Below are 14737 nucleotides of genomic sequence, written 5' to 3'. Positions count from 1 at the left end.
AGACAGATTATTATTCGAATGGGTGTAAATTGAGAGAAGTGGATACTCAGCCTTTGTGCATCAGTTGCTGAAAGTAAAGCGCGCAGGTACAGCAGGCAGTAAAGAAGGCGCTTGTTGGCCTTCATAGCAAGAGAATTTGAATATAGAAATTGACATGTTTTACTGCAATTGTATGGGGCATTGGTGAGACCACACCTGGGGTATTTTGTGCAGTTTTGGTGTCCTTATCTGAGGATGGATGTTCTTGCTATGGATAGAGTGCAGCAAAGGTTTACCAGACTGATTCCTGAGTAGAGGGACTGTCATATGAGGTGAGATTAAATCGATTAGGATTATATTCATTGCAGTTTTGAAGAGTGAGCGGGGATGTCACAGAAACTTCCAAAATTCTAATAAGGTGACAGACAGAATTTACAGTGCAGAGGGATGCCATTCGGCCCTTGGAACGCGCACCCAATTTAAGCCTACACCTCCATCCTATCCCAGTAACCCCACCTAACCTTTTTGGACCTAAGGGAAATTTAGCGTGGCCAATCCACCTAACCTGCACATCTTGGACTGTGGGAGGAAACCGGAGCCACCCGGTGGAAATCCACACAGACACAAGGCGAACGTACAGACTCCACACAGATTAGACGGGGTAGATTCAGAAAGAATGTTCCCGGTGGTGGGGGGTCCAGAACGAGGGGGTCATAGTTTGAGGATAAGGGGTGAACATTTCAAGACCGAGGTGAGGAGAAATTTCTTCACCCAGAGAGTGGCGAATCTGTGAAATTCGCTACCACCGAATGTAATTGGGGCCAAAATGTAATTTCAAGAGGCAATTAGATTTCGCTCTTGGGGATCAAGGGATATGGGAGGGAAGGCAGGATCAGGGTCTTGAATTTGATGATCAGCCATTATAATGAGTAGCGGAGCAGGCTCAAACGGCCGAATGACTTCCCCTGCTTCTATTTTCTACGTTTCTATGTAAAGCCAGGGCTAATCTCATTTTGATCTCAATTTCACACTCCTGCCTTCCCTGATAACCGTTCATCCCCATTCTTATCAGGAATCTATATGCTTTGCCTTAATCATTCTTCTGAACTCCAAGGAGCACGACACAACCTGTTTAACCTTTACTCATCTGGAAGTCCCTCCATACACGGGATCATCCTACTTAACACGGTTTAGATGCAAGCCGTCCCAATGCTACAGCCCCCACTTTCCCCAATGCTGGAGTCAGCGCCTCACAAACCAGAACCCACTTCTCACACACCAGCCTTTGAGCCACATATTCATCTCTCTAGTTTTGTGTATCGTCTGCCAATTTGCATGTGGCTCAGTTAATAGTCCAAGAGATTATAACTTTTGATGTTCTGTTTTTCAATTTAGCACCTAGCTCCTCATACTCTCTCCATGAAGAACCTTTCTCCTAGTTCTACCTATGTCATTGGTACCTATTTGGATCATAACAATTGGATCCTCTTGCTGTAAGTTCCTCTCCAGTCCTGAGCAGATGTTCCAAACCCTTGCACCAGGCAGGCAATACAGCTGTCTAGACTCTCGCTCTATGCTGAGAGAATAGTGTCAATCCCTCTCACTATACTGTCTCCTACCATCACTACATTTATTTTGCTGTCTGCACTTTAATCGCTTTCTGTACCACGGTGTCATTGTTAGTTTGTTCATCTACTTTATAGCCCCCCCTCTCATCTCCAGCTGACAGAACCTGCGATCTATTGGCCAATTTCAGAGGCTGACACTCCTGCTCTGTGGATTCCCGTACCTGCCTCACTTGCAGTCACACCCACTTGTCCCTGACCACTGACCAAATCAGAAGACCCTATCCTAAGTAGTCGGACTGTCTCCCGGTGCAAGGCATCCAGATAACATTCCCCCTCCCTGATTTGTGGCAGTATCTGCAGCTCAGCCTCCAGTTCAATGAATCTGAGCTGCAAACACTTAAAAAAAACACTAGCCGTCCACCTTACTGGCATCCAGAAGCTCCCATATGCTGCAGCCTTGCCACATCACTTGCCCAATGGGAAAGTTGCACCAATCTGCCATTAGCAACGCAAAAGCTTTAGTCAACTTCACCGTGAGTTTAAAGAAATTGCTGCTCTTGCCCTATTTGAAAACATGTTAAACTCGCCACAGAAAATAGGGCTGAAACTCAATGATACATGGGCTCTTTTAGTGACTGGATTTTTATTCCTGCTCTGTCATTCAATCTCTTTATCCCTGAACAGGAACAGTTGAAATTGTGGGACCTCTTTTCTGCAGTTTATAAATGGTTCTTAGAAGTTCTTTAAAAAAAAAAGTGAACTTGTTGACTGTTCCTTTCTGTCTACTTTTTGCTTTCACACAATTTAATCTTTCTTTCCTACTGTAATTCAACTGTAATTCACCCTATTTCTTTCATAGTTGTTCCTCTATTTCTTCCTGCATCCTTGAATCAAATTGGTTAAGGAAATAGACTGTTGGAACTGTTGCTCATCAAGGTCATTTTGCACCACTGACCATGTGTGCTTTTATCAGCTCTATCAGAAACTCATGATGTAAAATTATTTAATCTGCGATAAGGAAAAATAATAATGAATGAGGCATTGTCCATCAAATTCTGGACTTTTGGCATGATCTATAGAATGTAGCAAGATTGTTGTGTTTTTCCTTTTCTTCCACCTCTCACCTCAACACTGGCCATTGACTAGTGAGACTGGTTCCCACCAAAGCAGAGAACGATAAGGGTAAATTCAATTGAGGCTTTCAAAACTAGAAGGGTTTTGATACAGTATATAAGGATAAACTGTTAATCAAAAATCTATCTATCTCTGTTTTAAAGACACTCAGTGATTTGGCCTCCACAGCCTTCTGCGGCAAAGAGTTCCACAGATTCATCACCCTCTGGCTGAAGAAATTCCTCCATCTCTGTCTATAGGATTTGTCCCTTTAGTCTGAGATTGTGTCCTCTGGTTCTAGGTTTTCCTACAAGTGGAAAAATCCTCTCCACATCCACTCTATCCAGGCCTCGCAGTATCCTGTAAGTTTCAATAAGATACCCCTTCATCCTTCTAAACTCCAACGAGTACAGACTCTGAGTTCTCGACCGTTCCTCATACGACAAGCTCTTCATTCCAGCAATCATTCTTGTGAACCTCCTCTGGACCCTTTCCAAGGCCAGCACATCTTTCCTTGGATACGGGCCCAAAACTGTTCATAATAGTCTAAATAGGGTCTGACCAGATCTAGCCTTATCTAGCCTCAGAAGTACATCCCTACTCTTGTATTCTAGCCCTCAACATGAATACTTACATTGTATTTGCCTTCCTAACTGCCCACTGAACCTGCACATTAACCTTAAGAGAATCTTGAACAAGGACTCCCAAGTCCCTTTGTGCTTCGGATTTCCTAAGAATTTCTCCCATTTACAAAATACTCTATGCCTCCATTCTTCCTTCCAAAGTGCATAACCTCACACTTTTCTATATTGTATTCCATCTGCCACTTCTTTGCCCACTGTCCTAGCCTATCCAGGAACTTCTGCAGCCCTCCTGCTTCCTCAATACTACTTGTTCCTCTACAGATCTTTGTATTATCTGCAAACTTAGCAGCAGTGCCTTCAGTTCCTTCTTCCTGATCATTAATGTATGTTGTGAAAAGTTGTGGCCCCAGCGCCAACTCCTGAAGCACACCACTAGTCACCGGCTGCCATCCTGAAAAAGACCCCTTTATCCTCTCTCTCTGCCTTCTGCCAGTCAGCCAATCCTCCAGCCATGCCAGGATCTTACCCTTAACACCATGGCCTCTTAGCTTATTTAACAGTCTCCTATGCGGCACCTTGTCAAAGGCCTTCTGGAAATCCAAATATATCACGTCCACTGGTTCTCCTTTGTCTAACTTCCTTGTTACCCCCTCAAAGAACTCTAACAGATTTGTCAGACATGACCTCCCCTTGAAGAAGCCGTGCTGACTCAGTCCTATTTTATCATGCACTTGCAAGTACTCAACAATCTCATCTTTAATAATGGGCTCTAAAAGCTTGCCAATGACTAACTGGCCTTTAATTTTCCGTCTTCTGCCTCCCTCCTTTCTTATACAGAAGTGTTACATTAGCAACATTCCAGTCTTCTGGGACCCTCCCTGCCTCCAGTGATTCCTGAAAGATCACCAGTGCCTCCACAATCTCCTCAGCTATCTCTTTTAGAATGCTGGGATGTAGGCCATCCGGTCCAGGTGATTTATCCACCGTCAGACCTTTTAGTTTCCCCAGAATCTTCTCCTTAGTGATGGCCACTACAGTTACCTCTGCCCCCTGATTCTCCTGGAACTCTGGCATCCCACCGTTGTCTTCCACCGTGGAGATTGATGCAAAACTATGCAGTTCCTTTGCCATTTCTTTGTTTCCTATTATTACTTCTCCAGCCACGTTTTCCAGTGGTCCAATGTCTATTATTGCATCTCTCTTACCTTTTATATATTGAAAAAAACTCTTCCTACCTTCTTTTATATTACTTGCTAGCTTGAGTCATATTTCATCTTCTCTCTCTTTATTGCTTTCTTTGTTGTCCTCTACTCGCTTTTAAAGGCTTCCCAATCCTCTGCTCCTACTAATCCTCGGCACTAAGCATGCTTCTTTTTTTACTTTTATGCGGTCCTTGACTTCCCTGGTCAGCCATGGATGCCTTGTCCTCCCCTGAGCCGGTTTCCTCCTCCTTGGGATGAATTTCTGTTCTGCCTCCCGAATAACCCCCAAAAACTCCTTCCTTTGCTGTTCCACTGTTTTCCCTGCTGGCTCCTTTTCCAATCAATTCTGGCTAGTTCCTTCCTCATGTCTTTGTAGTTGGCCTTACTTAGTTGTAATACTGTTACATCTGATTCCAGCTTCTCCCTCTCAAACTGCAGGGTAAATTCTATCATATTGTGATCACTGCTCCCTAAGGGTTCCATCACCTTAAGTTCCCCAATCAAGTCTGCCCCATTACACATCACCAAATCCAGAATTGCTTGATCCCGAGTAGGCTCTGTCACAAGCTGCTCCAAAAAAAACATCTCTTAGACATTCCACAAATTCCTTTTCTTGGGATCCACGAGCAGCCTGATTTTCCCAGTCCACCTGCATATTGAAGTCCCCCATGATTATTGTAATATTGCCTTGTGACGTGCCTTTTCTATCGCCTGATTTGTTGCTGCTCCGCTGTCTGAAAGGGTGGAAATAGATTTAGTAGTGGCTTTCGAAAACGGTGTTTGATAGATATTTGAAAAGAAAACATTATCAGGACAAAGGGGAAAGTGAAGGATAATGGGGCTAATAGGATAACTTTCTGAGAGATGGCATAGGCATGATGGGAGGTATGGTCACCATCCTGTGAGAATGAAATTTAGATCTCCTTCAGAGTTGTACTAATGCAGATAGCTCATGTCAACCAGCACTGATGAATTTAGCTTCAGCACAAGATGGCAGTTGTTCTCGGACTAATTTGTCAGATATTACTAACCATTCTTGAATGGTATTTCAAAGTCATCAAGGTGGAAAAGTGAAAAGAAGTGCAAAATGGATTGTTATCTGAAAAAGAAGAATGCAAGGTTACAGTGAAAAGGTGGGAAAATGGTATAAGATGAATTGCTCATTAGGAGAGCTGCTGCAAATGGCCTCCTTCTACATTGCAACAATTCTGTAATTTTGTAATTCTGTGACATTAGCTGTGCTGTACCCCAGCAAGAGTGTGTCCTGCTAGATATGCAGTTTAACAAAATTGTACAACAGTTCATAGTCTTGATAAATTATCATTAAAGCTGGTTATCTTAAAATGATCATTGGAGTAAGAGGACATAAATTGAAATTTCAGACTTTTAGCTCCATGAGTCATTTTGAATCTGCCATCTGTTGGAAGAAGCCATAAATATAGGGACAGGTTAGTGAAAAATATTTCTGTGAACTGAAATCCCCCATCTAAAACACTTCCTGATTCAATGTTCAGGTGTATGTATTTTTGTTGCTGTGGTGATTGCTCCTTTAAGGACAGCACAGCAGACTAAAGGTCGCATGGCCTGTGTGACCGATTCAGGACTCAAAAGTGTGAAATTACCCCATGATGTGAGAGGCTTCTTGCAAAGACATATTATAGGAGCTAGCATAGGAGCTAGGGTGGTTTTTGAAGCCACCCTACGTGACATGTTACTGGATAGGTTAGTCTGTGGCATGAGCAACAGTGTTATTCAACACCAATTGCTTGCAGAGGTTGACATAATTTTTAAACAAGCATTGGAGATAGCACTGACCATGGAAAGGGCTTAAAAAGCTGCACAAGAGTTGTAGAGTGCACAAAATGGTGCTGTTCACCAGTTAGGGCAGGAACCTGCAGCCAGTCGTGGTGCCAAAACAGCCAAAGCAGCCACGAAGTGGGAAGCAATTTCATCTACCAACAAAACAAAATGGTACAGAATAGGCAATCAGTCAATAATGCTTAAAGTGGAATGTTAGTGATGTGGAGGTAACCACACTCTTGAATCATGTCCATTTAAGGCGACTGAGTGTTTTTTGTTTGTCAAAAAGGAGAATATTTGATAAAGCAGTGCTGAGCTCAGTCAAGATTGGCGAGTGATCGATCATTAAAATGTTACAAGTATACTATGTGGAAGAGCCCAGCACCCATGATTCTGGTATTCACTATGTTTAATTTAAAAACAGGCAAGATGGACCCTATTACTGTAACACACCAGGTAATTGGGAAGCCTCTTAAGATGGAAATGGATACAGGGGCATCAGCCACTATGATGGGCGAGCTTGCATTTCAGTATCTAAGAGAGGGAGTCCAAGCACTGATTTTGAACAGCACTTCTACCAAGTTGAAGACTTATATGAGAGAAGCAATAAAAAATAAAAGGCACCACAATGATACCTATAAGCTATGGACAACAGTCTACCCAGCTCCCAGTGATAATAGTGACCGGTTAACAACCAAGCCTTCTCCGCCACGATTGGCTTGAAGAAATCAATTTGAGTTGGGCCAATGTTCAAGTGCGGGAAGGAGGACTGCCTGAACTGATAAGAGAATACGAGCGCATCTTCTATGATGAATTAGGTAAAATCAATGGACTACAATCTGAGATTTATGTGGATCCAGAGGCGACTCCCTGACTCTTTCGGATAAAACCGCACGATCTAGCTTGCATGAGAAAGTGGATACCGAGTTAAACAGTTTGGAATAACGAGGCAGTATCTAGCTAGTTCAGTTATCAGAATGAGCAGCACCTACAGTCTCCATTTTGAAACTGGACACGACCGTCTGCGATTGTGGCGATTCTAAACTAACAGTTAATCAGGCCACCAAGCTGGATAAATATCCAATCCCAGAATTTGAAGACCTGTATGCAAAGCTGGCAAGAGGCCAATCTTAGACAAAGCTGTATATGAGTCATGCATACCAGCAGCTCAAATTATCATAGATTCATAGAATTTACAGTGCAGGGGGCCATTTGGCCCATCGAGTCTACTCTGACCCTGGGAAACTGCACCCTACTTAAACCCATCCTCCATCCTATCCCCACAACCCAGTAACCTCACCTAACCTTTTGGACACTAAGGAACAATTTAGCATGGTTAATCCACCTAACCTGCACATCTTTGGACTGCGGGAGGAAACCGGAGCACCCGGAGGAAACTCGCACAGACACTGGAAGGAAGTGCAAACTCCACCCAAGTCCGGAATTGAACTTGGGTCCCTGGAGCTGTGAGGGAGCAGTGATAACCATTGTGCCACCATGCTGCCCAAATTACACGATAAGTCCCAGGCTTATGTCATGATAAAAGCACACAAAGGCCCATTCCAGTACAAATGCTTGCCTTTTGGCATGTCTTTGGCATGTGCAATATTCCAAAGGACAGCGGACAACCAGGGCTACCGCAGGGTTGTAGTATAACTTGATGATGTCCTTGCAACTGGATCAACAGAGGCCACGCACCTAGCAAACTTAGAGGTGTTAAAGAGATTTCAGGAGGATGGAGCTTGCCTCAAGAAAGAAAAGTGCACCTTTCAAGTCACTGAAGTGAACTCCCTGGGGCCCCATGATATGCGCAAGGATTCCACAAGGCGGATGTCTAGGTCAAGGTGATATAGGAGGGGCCTGCACCCGCAAACACATTTGTTTTTGGGGATGGTAAACTGCTACAGATGTATTTTTACCAAACGTATAAATTGTATTGGCCCCCTTGTATAATACCATCGTTGTGCAGGTTAGGTGGATTGGCCATGCTAAATTGCCCTTAGTGTCCAAAACGATTGGGAGGGGTTGTTGGGTTACGGGGATAGGGTGGAAGTGAGGGCTTAAGTGGGTCGGTGCAGACTCAATGGGCCAAAATAGCCTCCTTCTGCACTGTATTTTCTATGTTACATGTTGTTCTTGGAAGGCACCCCAGGAAGAAGCTTTCAACAGAATAAAGCAATTGTTGCATTTCTCAAAAATGTTGGCACACTTCGACACGCCTATAGATGTAAGGTATATGGTGTTGGTGCGGCATTGTCCCATGCGATGGCCGACAGCTCTGAAAGGCCGATAGGATATCTGTCAAGAAATCTGAGACCAAATAAGGCTACTCAGAGCGGGAAAAAGACTATCGATAGTCTTTGGTGTCACAAAAGTCTGCCAGAATGTGCATGGTTAGATACTTTATAATCGTTTCTGACTACAAATCGTTCTTGGTGCTCTTCAAAGAGAACAAGGCTAACCCGCCGATCACTTTGGCAAGAATTCAACGATGGGCATTAATTCTGCCCATCTACGAATATACATTGAAGCACCAATCTAGAGCACATGTGGGGAATGTGGATGCTCTTAGCTGTCTACCCTTGCAAGAAAATATCAATATACTCCAGTATCACAGGAAGTTATCATGGCAAAGCAGATCAGGAACTGGACCAATCAAGATCCACTTCTGTCCAAAGTGACAGACAACATAAAACCATTCTTTGCCCACAAGATGGAATTGAGCTGTCAGGATGACATCATCCTCTGGGGAACAAGAGTAGTTGTTCCTGTACCAGGCAGAGTGCTGCTCCTAATTAAATTACACAGTGCTCATCCTGGAAAGGGTAAATAGAGGGTGCATTTTAGAAATGCATTGAATACAACATGTAAGCCCAATTGAATTGGGTAGAAATAACCATTTTGATTTCCAGTGGCAGGCTATGAGGTGAACGGTCACACACAATGTGGCTCCTGCTTGGAATTTTGGTTTTTGGCCCTTTTTACCTGCACATAGGTCATCGGCTTGGTGCAACGGTATAGAGAGGGGTGGTAGAGAGCGTGTAGTAGAGAGCATGCCCATGATTTGTTGCTATATGTCATGGACCCTCCCTCTAATGTGGAAAAGATAATGGAGGTGCTTTGGAAGTTTGGTTCCTTCTCAGTATTTAGTTTGAATGTGGGCAAGAGTGAGGTGTTTCTGCTGAAAACTCCACCGTTTCAGCTGGCCAGCACTAGTTTTAGGTATCTGGGAGTGCGGTTAGTTCATGTCCAGGTCTTGTTATATAAGTTGAACCTGCCCAGTCTGGTCGAGGGAGTGAAGGCGAACCCGAAGATGTGGGAAGCCCTCCCATTGTCTTTGGCAGAAAGGGTGCAGACGGTTAATATGAACATTCTTGTTTGTGTTTAAGTGTCTCCCTGTCTTTCTTCCCAAATCTTTCTTTCGTAGGGTCAACAAGTTAATTTCAACTTTTGTTTGTGCAGGTAAATACCCTTGTGGATCTGAAGGACTTTCTTGCAAAGTGGTAGACAGTCGCGGGGAGGGCGTTGGCATTGCCTAATGTGATGTACTATTACTGGGCGGCAAAAATTGAGAAAGAGCAGGGGTGGTTTAAGGATCCGGGTAGGTGTGGGGTGGATGGAGGGGAGGCTTCTTGTTTAAGTTTGAGCTTGAGCGCACTTGCTACTGCTCTTCTGCCATTCTCTTTGACTAGGTTCTCTTCGAGTCCAGTGATAGCTTCTTTGAGAATATGGAATCTATTCAGGCAGCACTTTAAACTAGGGTCTATTTCACTACTAGCACCGAACTGTGGGAATCATAGGTTTGTATTGGTTGGGACAGGTTTGACGTATAAGATCTGGGAGAGGGAGGGGTTGAGAGGTTTAGAAATTTGTTAGTGGAGGGTAGGTTTGCTGGGCTGGAGGAGTTGGTGGAGAAATTCCAACTCCAGGGAGGGAATGTTTTTAGATATTTGCAGGTGTGAACGTTTGTACCTAAGGAACTCTCTTCATTTCCTCGGTTGCTGGTGCCTTCACTTATTGGTAAGATGCTATCTCTTGACGGGATTGGGGAAGGAGACATATCTGGGCAATTGATGACGACGGGGAAGGCTTTGCTGGATGAAGTAAAGGGGAAATGGGTGGAAGAGTTGGATTTGTTTTTGGGGAGGGGATTTGGAAGGAGGTTCTGCATAGGGTCAGTTTCACCTCGTGTGCAAGGTTGAGTTTGCTGCAGTTTAAAATGGTATGTAGGGCACACGTGATGAGAGCAGTTGTGGCTGGCTTCTTCCTGGGTGTATACGATAGGTGTGTGAATTTTGTATGAGATGGCCGACGAACCACTCGCATATGTTTGTGTCTTGCCCGAAGTTGTTTAAATTCTGCGTTTCCTTTTTCGAAACAATGTCAGAGATTTTGGGAGTTAGAATGGAGCTGTGCCCAATGGTCGCGATTTTTGGAGTGTCTGATTTACCGGGCCTGCAGGAGGGAAAGAAAGCTGATGACGTGACCTTCGCCTCTCTAATAGCCCGGAGGCGAGTCTTGCTCGGATGGAGGGCATCAATGTCGCATAAGGCTTCGGCATGGTTGGGGGATTTATCAGAATTCCTGCATTTGGAAAAAATCAAGTATGCCATAAGAGGATTGGAGGAGTGGTTTTACTCTAGGTGGCTGCCATTTATTACCTTCTTTAAAGAGCTGGTTGTCGTCAGCAATTGCGTGTGCGGGCGGGTGGGGTGGGGCGGGAGGTGTTCTGCTTAGATCTGGGCTAGGTGGGGCTGGGTTGTGTGGATTTTTCTAAAAATTATATAGATTTGTTTCACTATTCTGTATGTTATAATTCAACTTTTATCTGAATAAAAGGTTTGAAAAGAAAATAAAAATAACGTCACACCAATCTTGTCAGGCCGGTTGGATAAGTGTTCAAATTCAAATGTTTTTGTTTGTGTTGTCAAAATTATCTTTCCAATGAGTCAGGAAATGCAAATAAATCTGACATAGTAATGAAGAGAAAAATTACACCTTATTTTTGCGACTGTAGTGAAAACTTTTTCTATCTTGAATTTAATTAAGTCCTTATCTTAAAGTATAAATTTCTAGCACCAGAGGTTCAAGGCATAACATTCAGAAAGTGGGTGAGGGTTCTTAGAGGCACAGTAATTATGTCTAATTCATGGTGAAATAATTTCTTTATATATTGTTACAGATGTAGTGGTGCATAACTGCAATTAGGAACTAACTCAAAGCAAAATAAAAAAATCTGGAAATACTCAGCAGGTCTGGTTGCATCTGTGGAAAGACAAACAGGGTTAACATTTAAGACTGTGCAACACCCAGAGGAGCAGGGGGCTCAAGAGGATGAAGTATCCACATTCTCACCAGCTTCTTGAATGATTTTTTTTTCTCAAATACTCTTGGAATATCCTGTGCCTCACCCTAAAACTTTGGTCCCTTGTCATTGATCCCTCAACCAAGGGGAACCACAGCTTCCTATTTACCCTGTCTAGACCCCTTAGAATGTTATACATGTCAATCATATTCCCCTCTCAGCCTTTTCTGCTCCAAAGAAAACAATTCAAACAATTCAAGTCTATCCTGTCTCTCCTTGTAGCGCAGATGCTCCACCCCAGCCAATATCCTGGGGAATCTCCTCTATACCTCCTCCAGTGCAATCTTCCTATAGTGAGGTGACCAGAACTGCACACAATACTCTAGCTGTGTCCCAATCAACATTCTGTACAGCTTCAAAATAACCTCCTTGCTTTTGTATTCTATGCCATGACTGTGTGCCTCCTTAACTACCCTATTGACCTGCTCTGCTGCCTTCAGGGATCTGTGAAGAACTACCCCAAGATCCATCTGTTCCTCTGAGCTTCCTAGTGTCCTGCCAATCATTACATACTCCCTTGACCTCTTTCTTCCAAAGTGCATCACCTCGCACTTATTAGAGTTAAATACCATTTGCCACTGCTCTGCCCATTTGACCAACCCATCAATATCTTCCTGTAAACTATGACACTCTTCTTAATCACCCTACCAATCGTCTGAAAACTTAGTTCTCCATGAGCATCCAGTTACTCAAACAGCCTTTTACAACCAACTTTTGTGTCCTATTACTAAGCCAGTTTTGGATCCATCTCGACAAGTTTCCTTGAATTCTGTTTGCTTCAACCTTCTCAATCAGTCTCCCGTGGGGATCTCGTCAAAGGCTTTTCTAAAATCCATATAAACTACATGAACTGCACTTCCTTCACCCTCGCACTTAGTCACTTTATCAAAAGATTCTATCAAAATTGTTCGGCATGATCTCCCTCTGACAAAGCTGTGCTGACTATCCCTAATCAACCCATGACTTTCCAATTGGAAATTAATTCTCTCCTTCAGAATTTTCACCAATAGTTTCCCTGCCACTATGTGAGACCCACTGGTCTGAAATTCCCTGGTTCGCACTTCTTGAAAAATGGAACACTAGATGCTCACCAGTCCTCTGGCATTTCCCCCGTTGCCAGAGAGGAATTAAAAACTTGCACCAAAGTCCCTGAAATTTCCTGCCTCGCCGCCCACAGCAGCCTTGGATGCAGTTCATCCGAGCCTGGGGATTTGTCTATTTATATCCAATATCTCCTCATTTCCCATGTCAAGCTGCTTAAGGTCCTCACAGTACCATATCCTGAATTCTGTATCTAAGTTGTGGTCCTCCTGAGTGAAAACCAATGAGAAGTATTCATTTAACAACCTGCAGCTTGCCCCATTTGTCTCTAATGGGCCCTACTCTTTCTCCTCAATGCATTTCTAGAATATATCAGGATTCTTCATAGTCTTATCTGCAAGTCCTTTCTCATGCTTTTTTTGCTCTTCTAATTGCTTTCGGAAGCTCCCTCTTGCACTTCCCTATCCTCTCCTAGAGCCGCAGTTGAATTTCTCCCTTTGCACTTGCTAAAATCCTTTCTCTTTTTCCTCATCTTGTCCTAGATATGCACGGTTCCTTGAACTTACTGTTCCTACATTTCCCCCTTTCGGGAACGTGTTGGACATGTATTATCCCCATTTCATTTTTGAATACCCTCCACTGTTCCACTATACTGGCAGCACGGTAGCACAGTGGTTGGCACAGTTACTTCACAGCTCCAGGGTTCCAGGTTCAATTCCCGGCTTGGGTCATTGTCTGTGCCATGTCTGCACGTTCTCTCTGTGTCTGCATGGGTTTTCTCTGGGTGCTCCAGTTTCCTCCCACGGTCCAAAGATGTACTGGTTAGGTGGATTGGCCATGATAAATTGCCCTTGGTGTCCAAAACCGTTGGTTGGGGTTACGGGGTAGGGTGCTCTTTCCGAGGGCTGGTGCAGACTTGATAGGTCAAATGGCCTGCGCTGTAAATTCTATGATTCTATAGATTTTTCCGCAAGAAGCCGTTCCCTGTCAAATTTGGCCAGATCTTGCCATATTTTTGTAAAATCTGCATTATCCCAGTCCAAAAGTCTTTTACAGCTCATCTTTTTCCTTGTCCATATGGACTTGAACCGTACCGTGTTGTGGTCACTATCACTAAAATGCCCCCCATCTGCCGCATTGAACACTTGTCCGGCTTCTTTTCCCAGAACCAGATCCAGAACTGCTCCATCTCTTGTTGGGCCTCCTACATATTGATACAAAAAACAACATTTCAAGAAATTCTCCACCTCTAAACCCTTTACACTATGACTATCCCAATTTATGTTGGGAAAGTTGAAATTCTCTCCCCCCCCCCCCCCCACCCCACCCCCCCAGTATAATTAATAGCCAGGCATGACATTATGCCATTCCATTCATTCACCATTGCCCTCATGCAGCACAGATATTTTCATTGCCTCTTTCTCAAGCGCTTACCAGTTGGTGACTGTCAATAATGCAGAAATTAGCACTCAAAACATTATCTGAAGGTCAGCATAACCTTTTAATACTCAAAACCAATTCTTTGACATTAAACAATAAGGTATCAACCAGTTGGATTTACACACATGCTTGTGGACCTCCTACTTTCTGCTGTCCTGGTACATGCATCTACAATTGAGACTGGCTGCTTGCCTTTCTGCTCCAGTGCATTAGATAACTGCATCAACCATTCTCTGCATGCCTGAGGTTGAGAAGACTCCAGCACATGGGGGCACATAGTCTCATATTCAGAGTAAGTATGCAGTACAGGTGAGCCAACTGGCCGAACTCTTGTCAGTGACACCACATGGCAGATGCTACAAAAGCAGATTCTATGGATTTCTCAACAACCCACCCAGACACTTGTCACCTCAGGGGCCAACCAGTCTCACTGAAACTCTGTCTTTCTCAGGAGTGTTTCCAATCTCCATGTTTGAGGAACTTGCTTTGGAACTTCTAAAAGTCTCTTTCACTCGGATAGCTTCCACAAAAATCCATGTCCAGGATTTCAATTTTGCCTTCTGGGATTCCGTTCCTCTGGATTTCAGAGTATGCTCCGCTTTGCCTTCCAAGCACACTTTCAGATCTACAGCCATACCAAACAGA

At 43.8% G+C, this 14737-nt stretch overlaps 1 protein-coding gene across 4 annotated transcripts in view; it reads left to right on the top strand.

The window, feature by feature from the left end:
* Positions 1-14737, top strand: part of pde3b (phosphodiesterase 3B) — a 321094-nt gene that overhangs the window by 244980 nt on the left and 61377 nt on the right. The gene's annotated exons all lie outside the window — the stretch shown is intronic.

This window comes from Scyliorhinus canicula, chromosome 9 (assembly GCF_902713615.1).
Source record: "Scyliorhinus canicula chromosome 9, sScyCan1.1, whole genome shotgun sequence".
Classification (NCBI taxonomy): Eukaryota; Metazoa; Chordata; class Chondrichthyes; order Carcharhiniformes; family Scyliorhinidae; genus Scyliorhinus; species Scyliorhinus canicula.
This window is presented reverse-complemented; position numbering and strand designations above follow the sequence as displayed.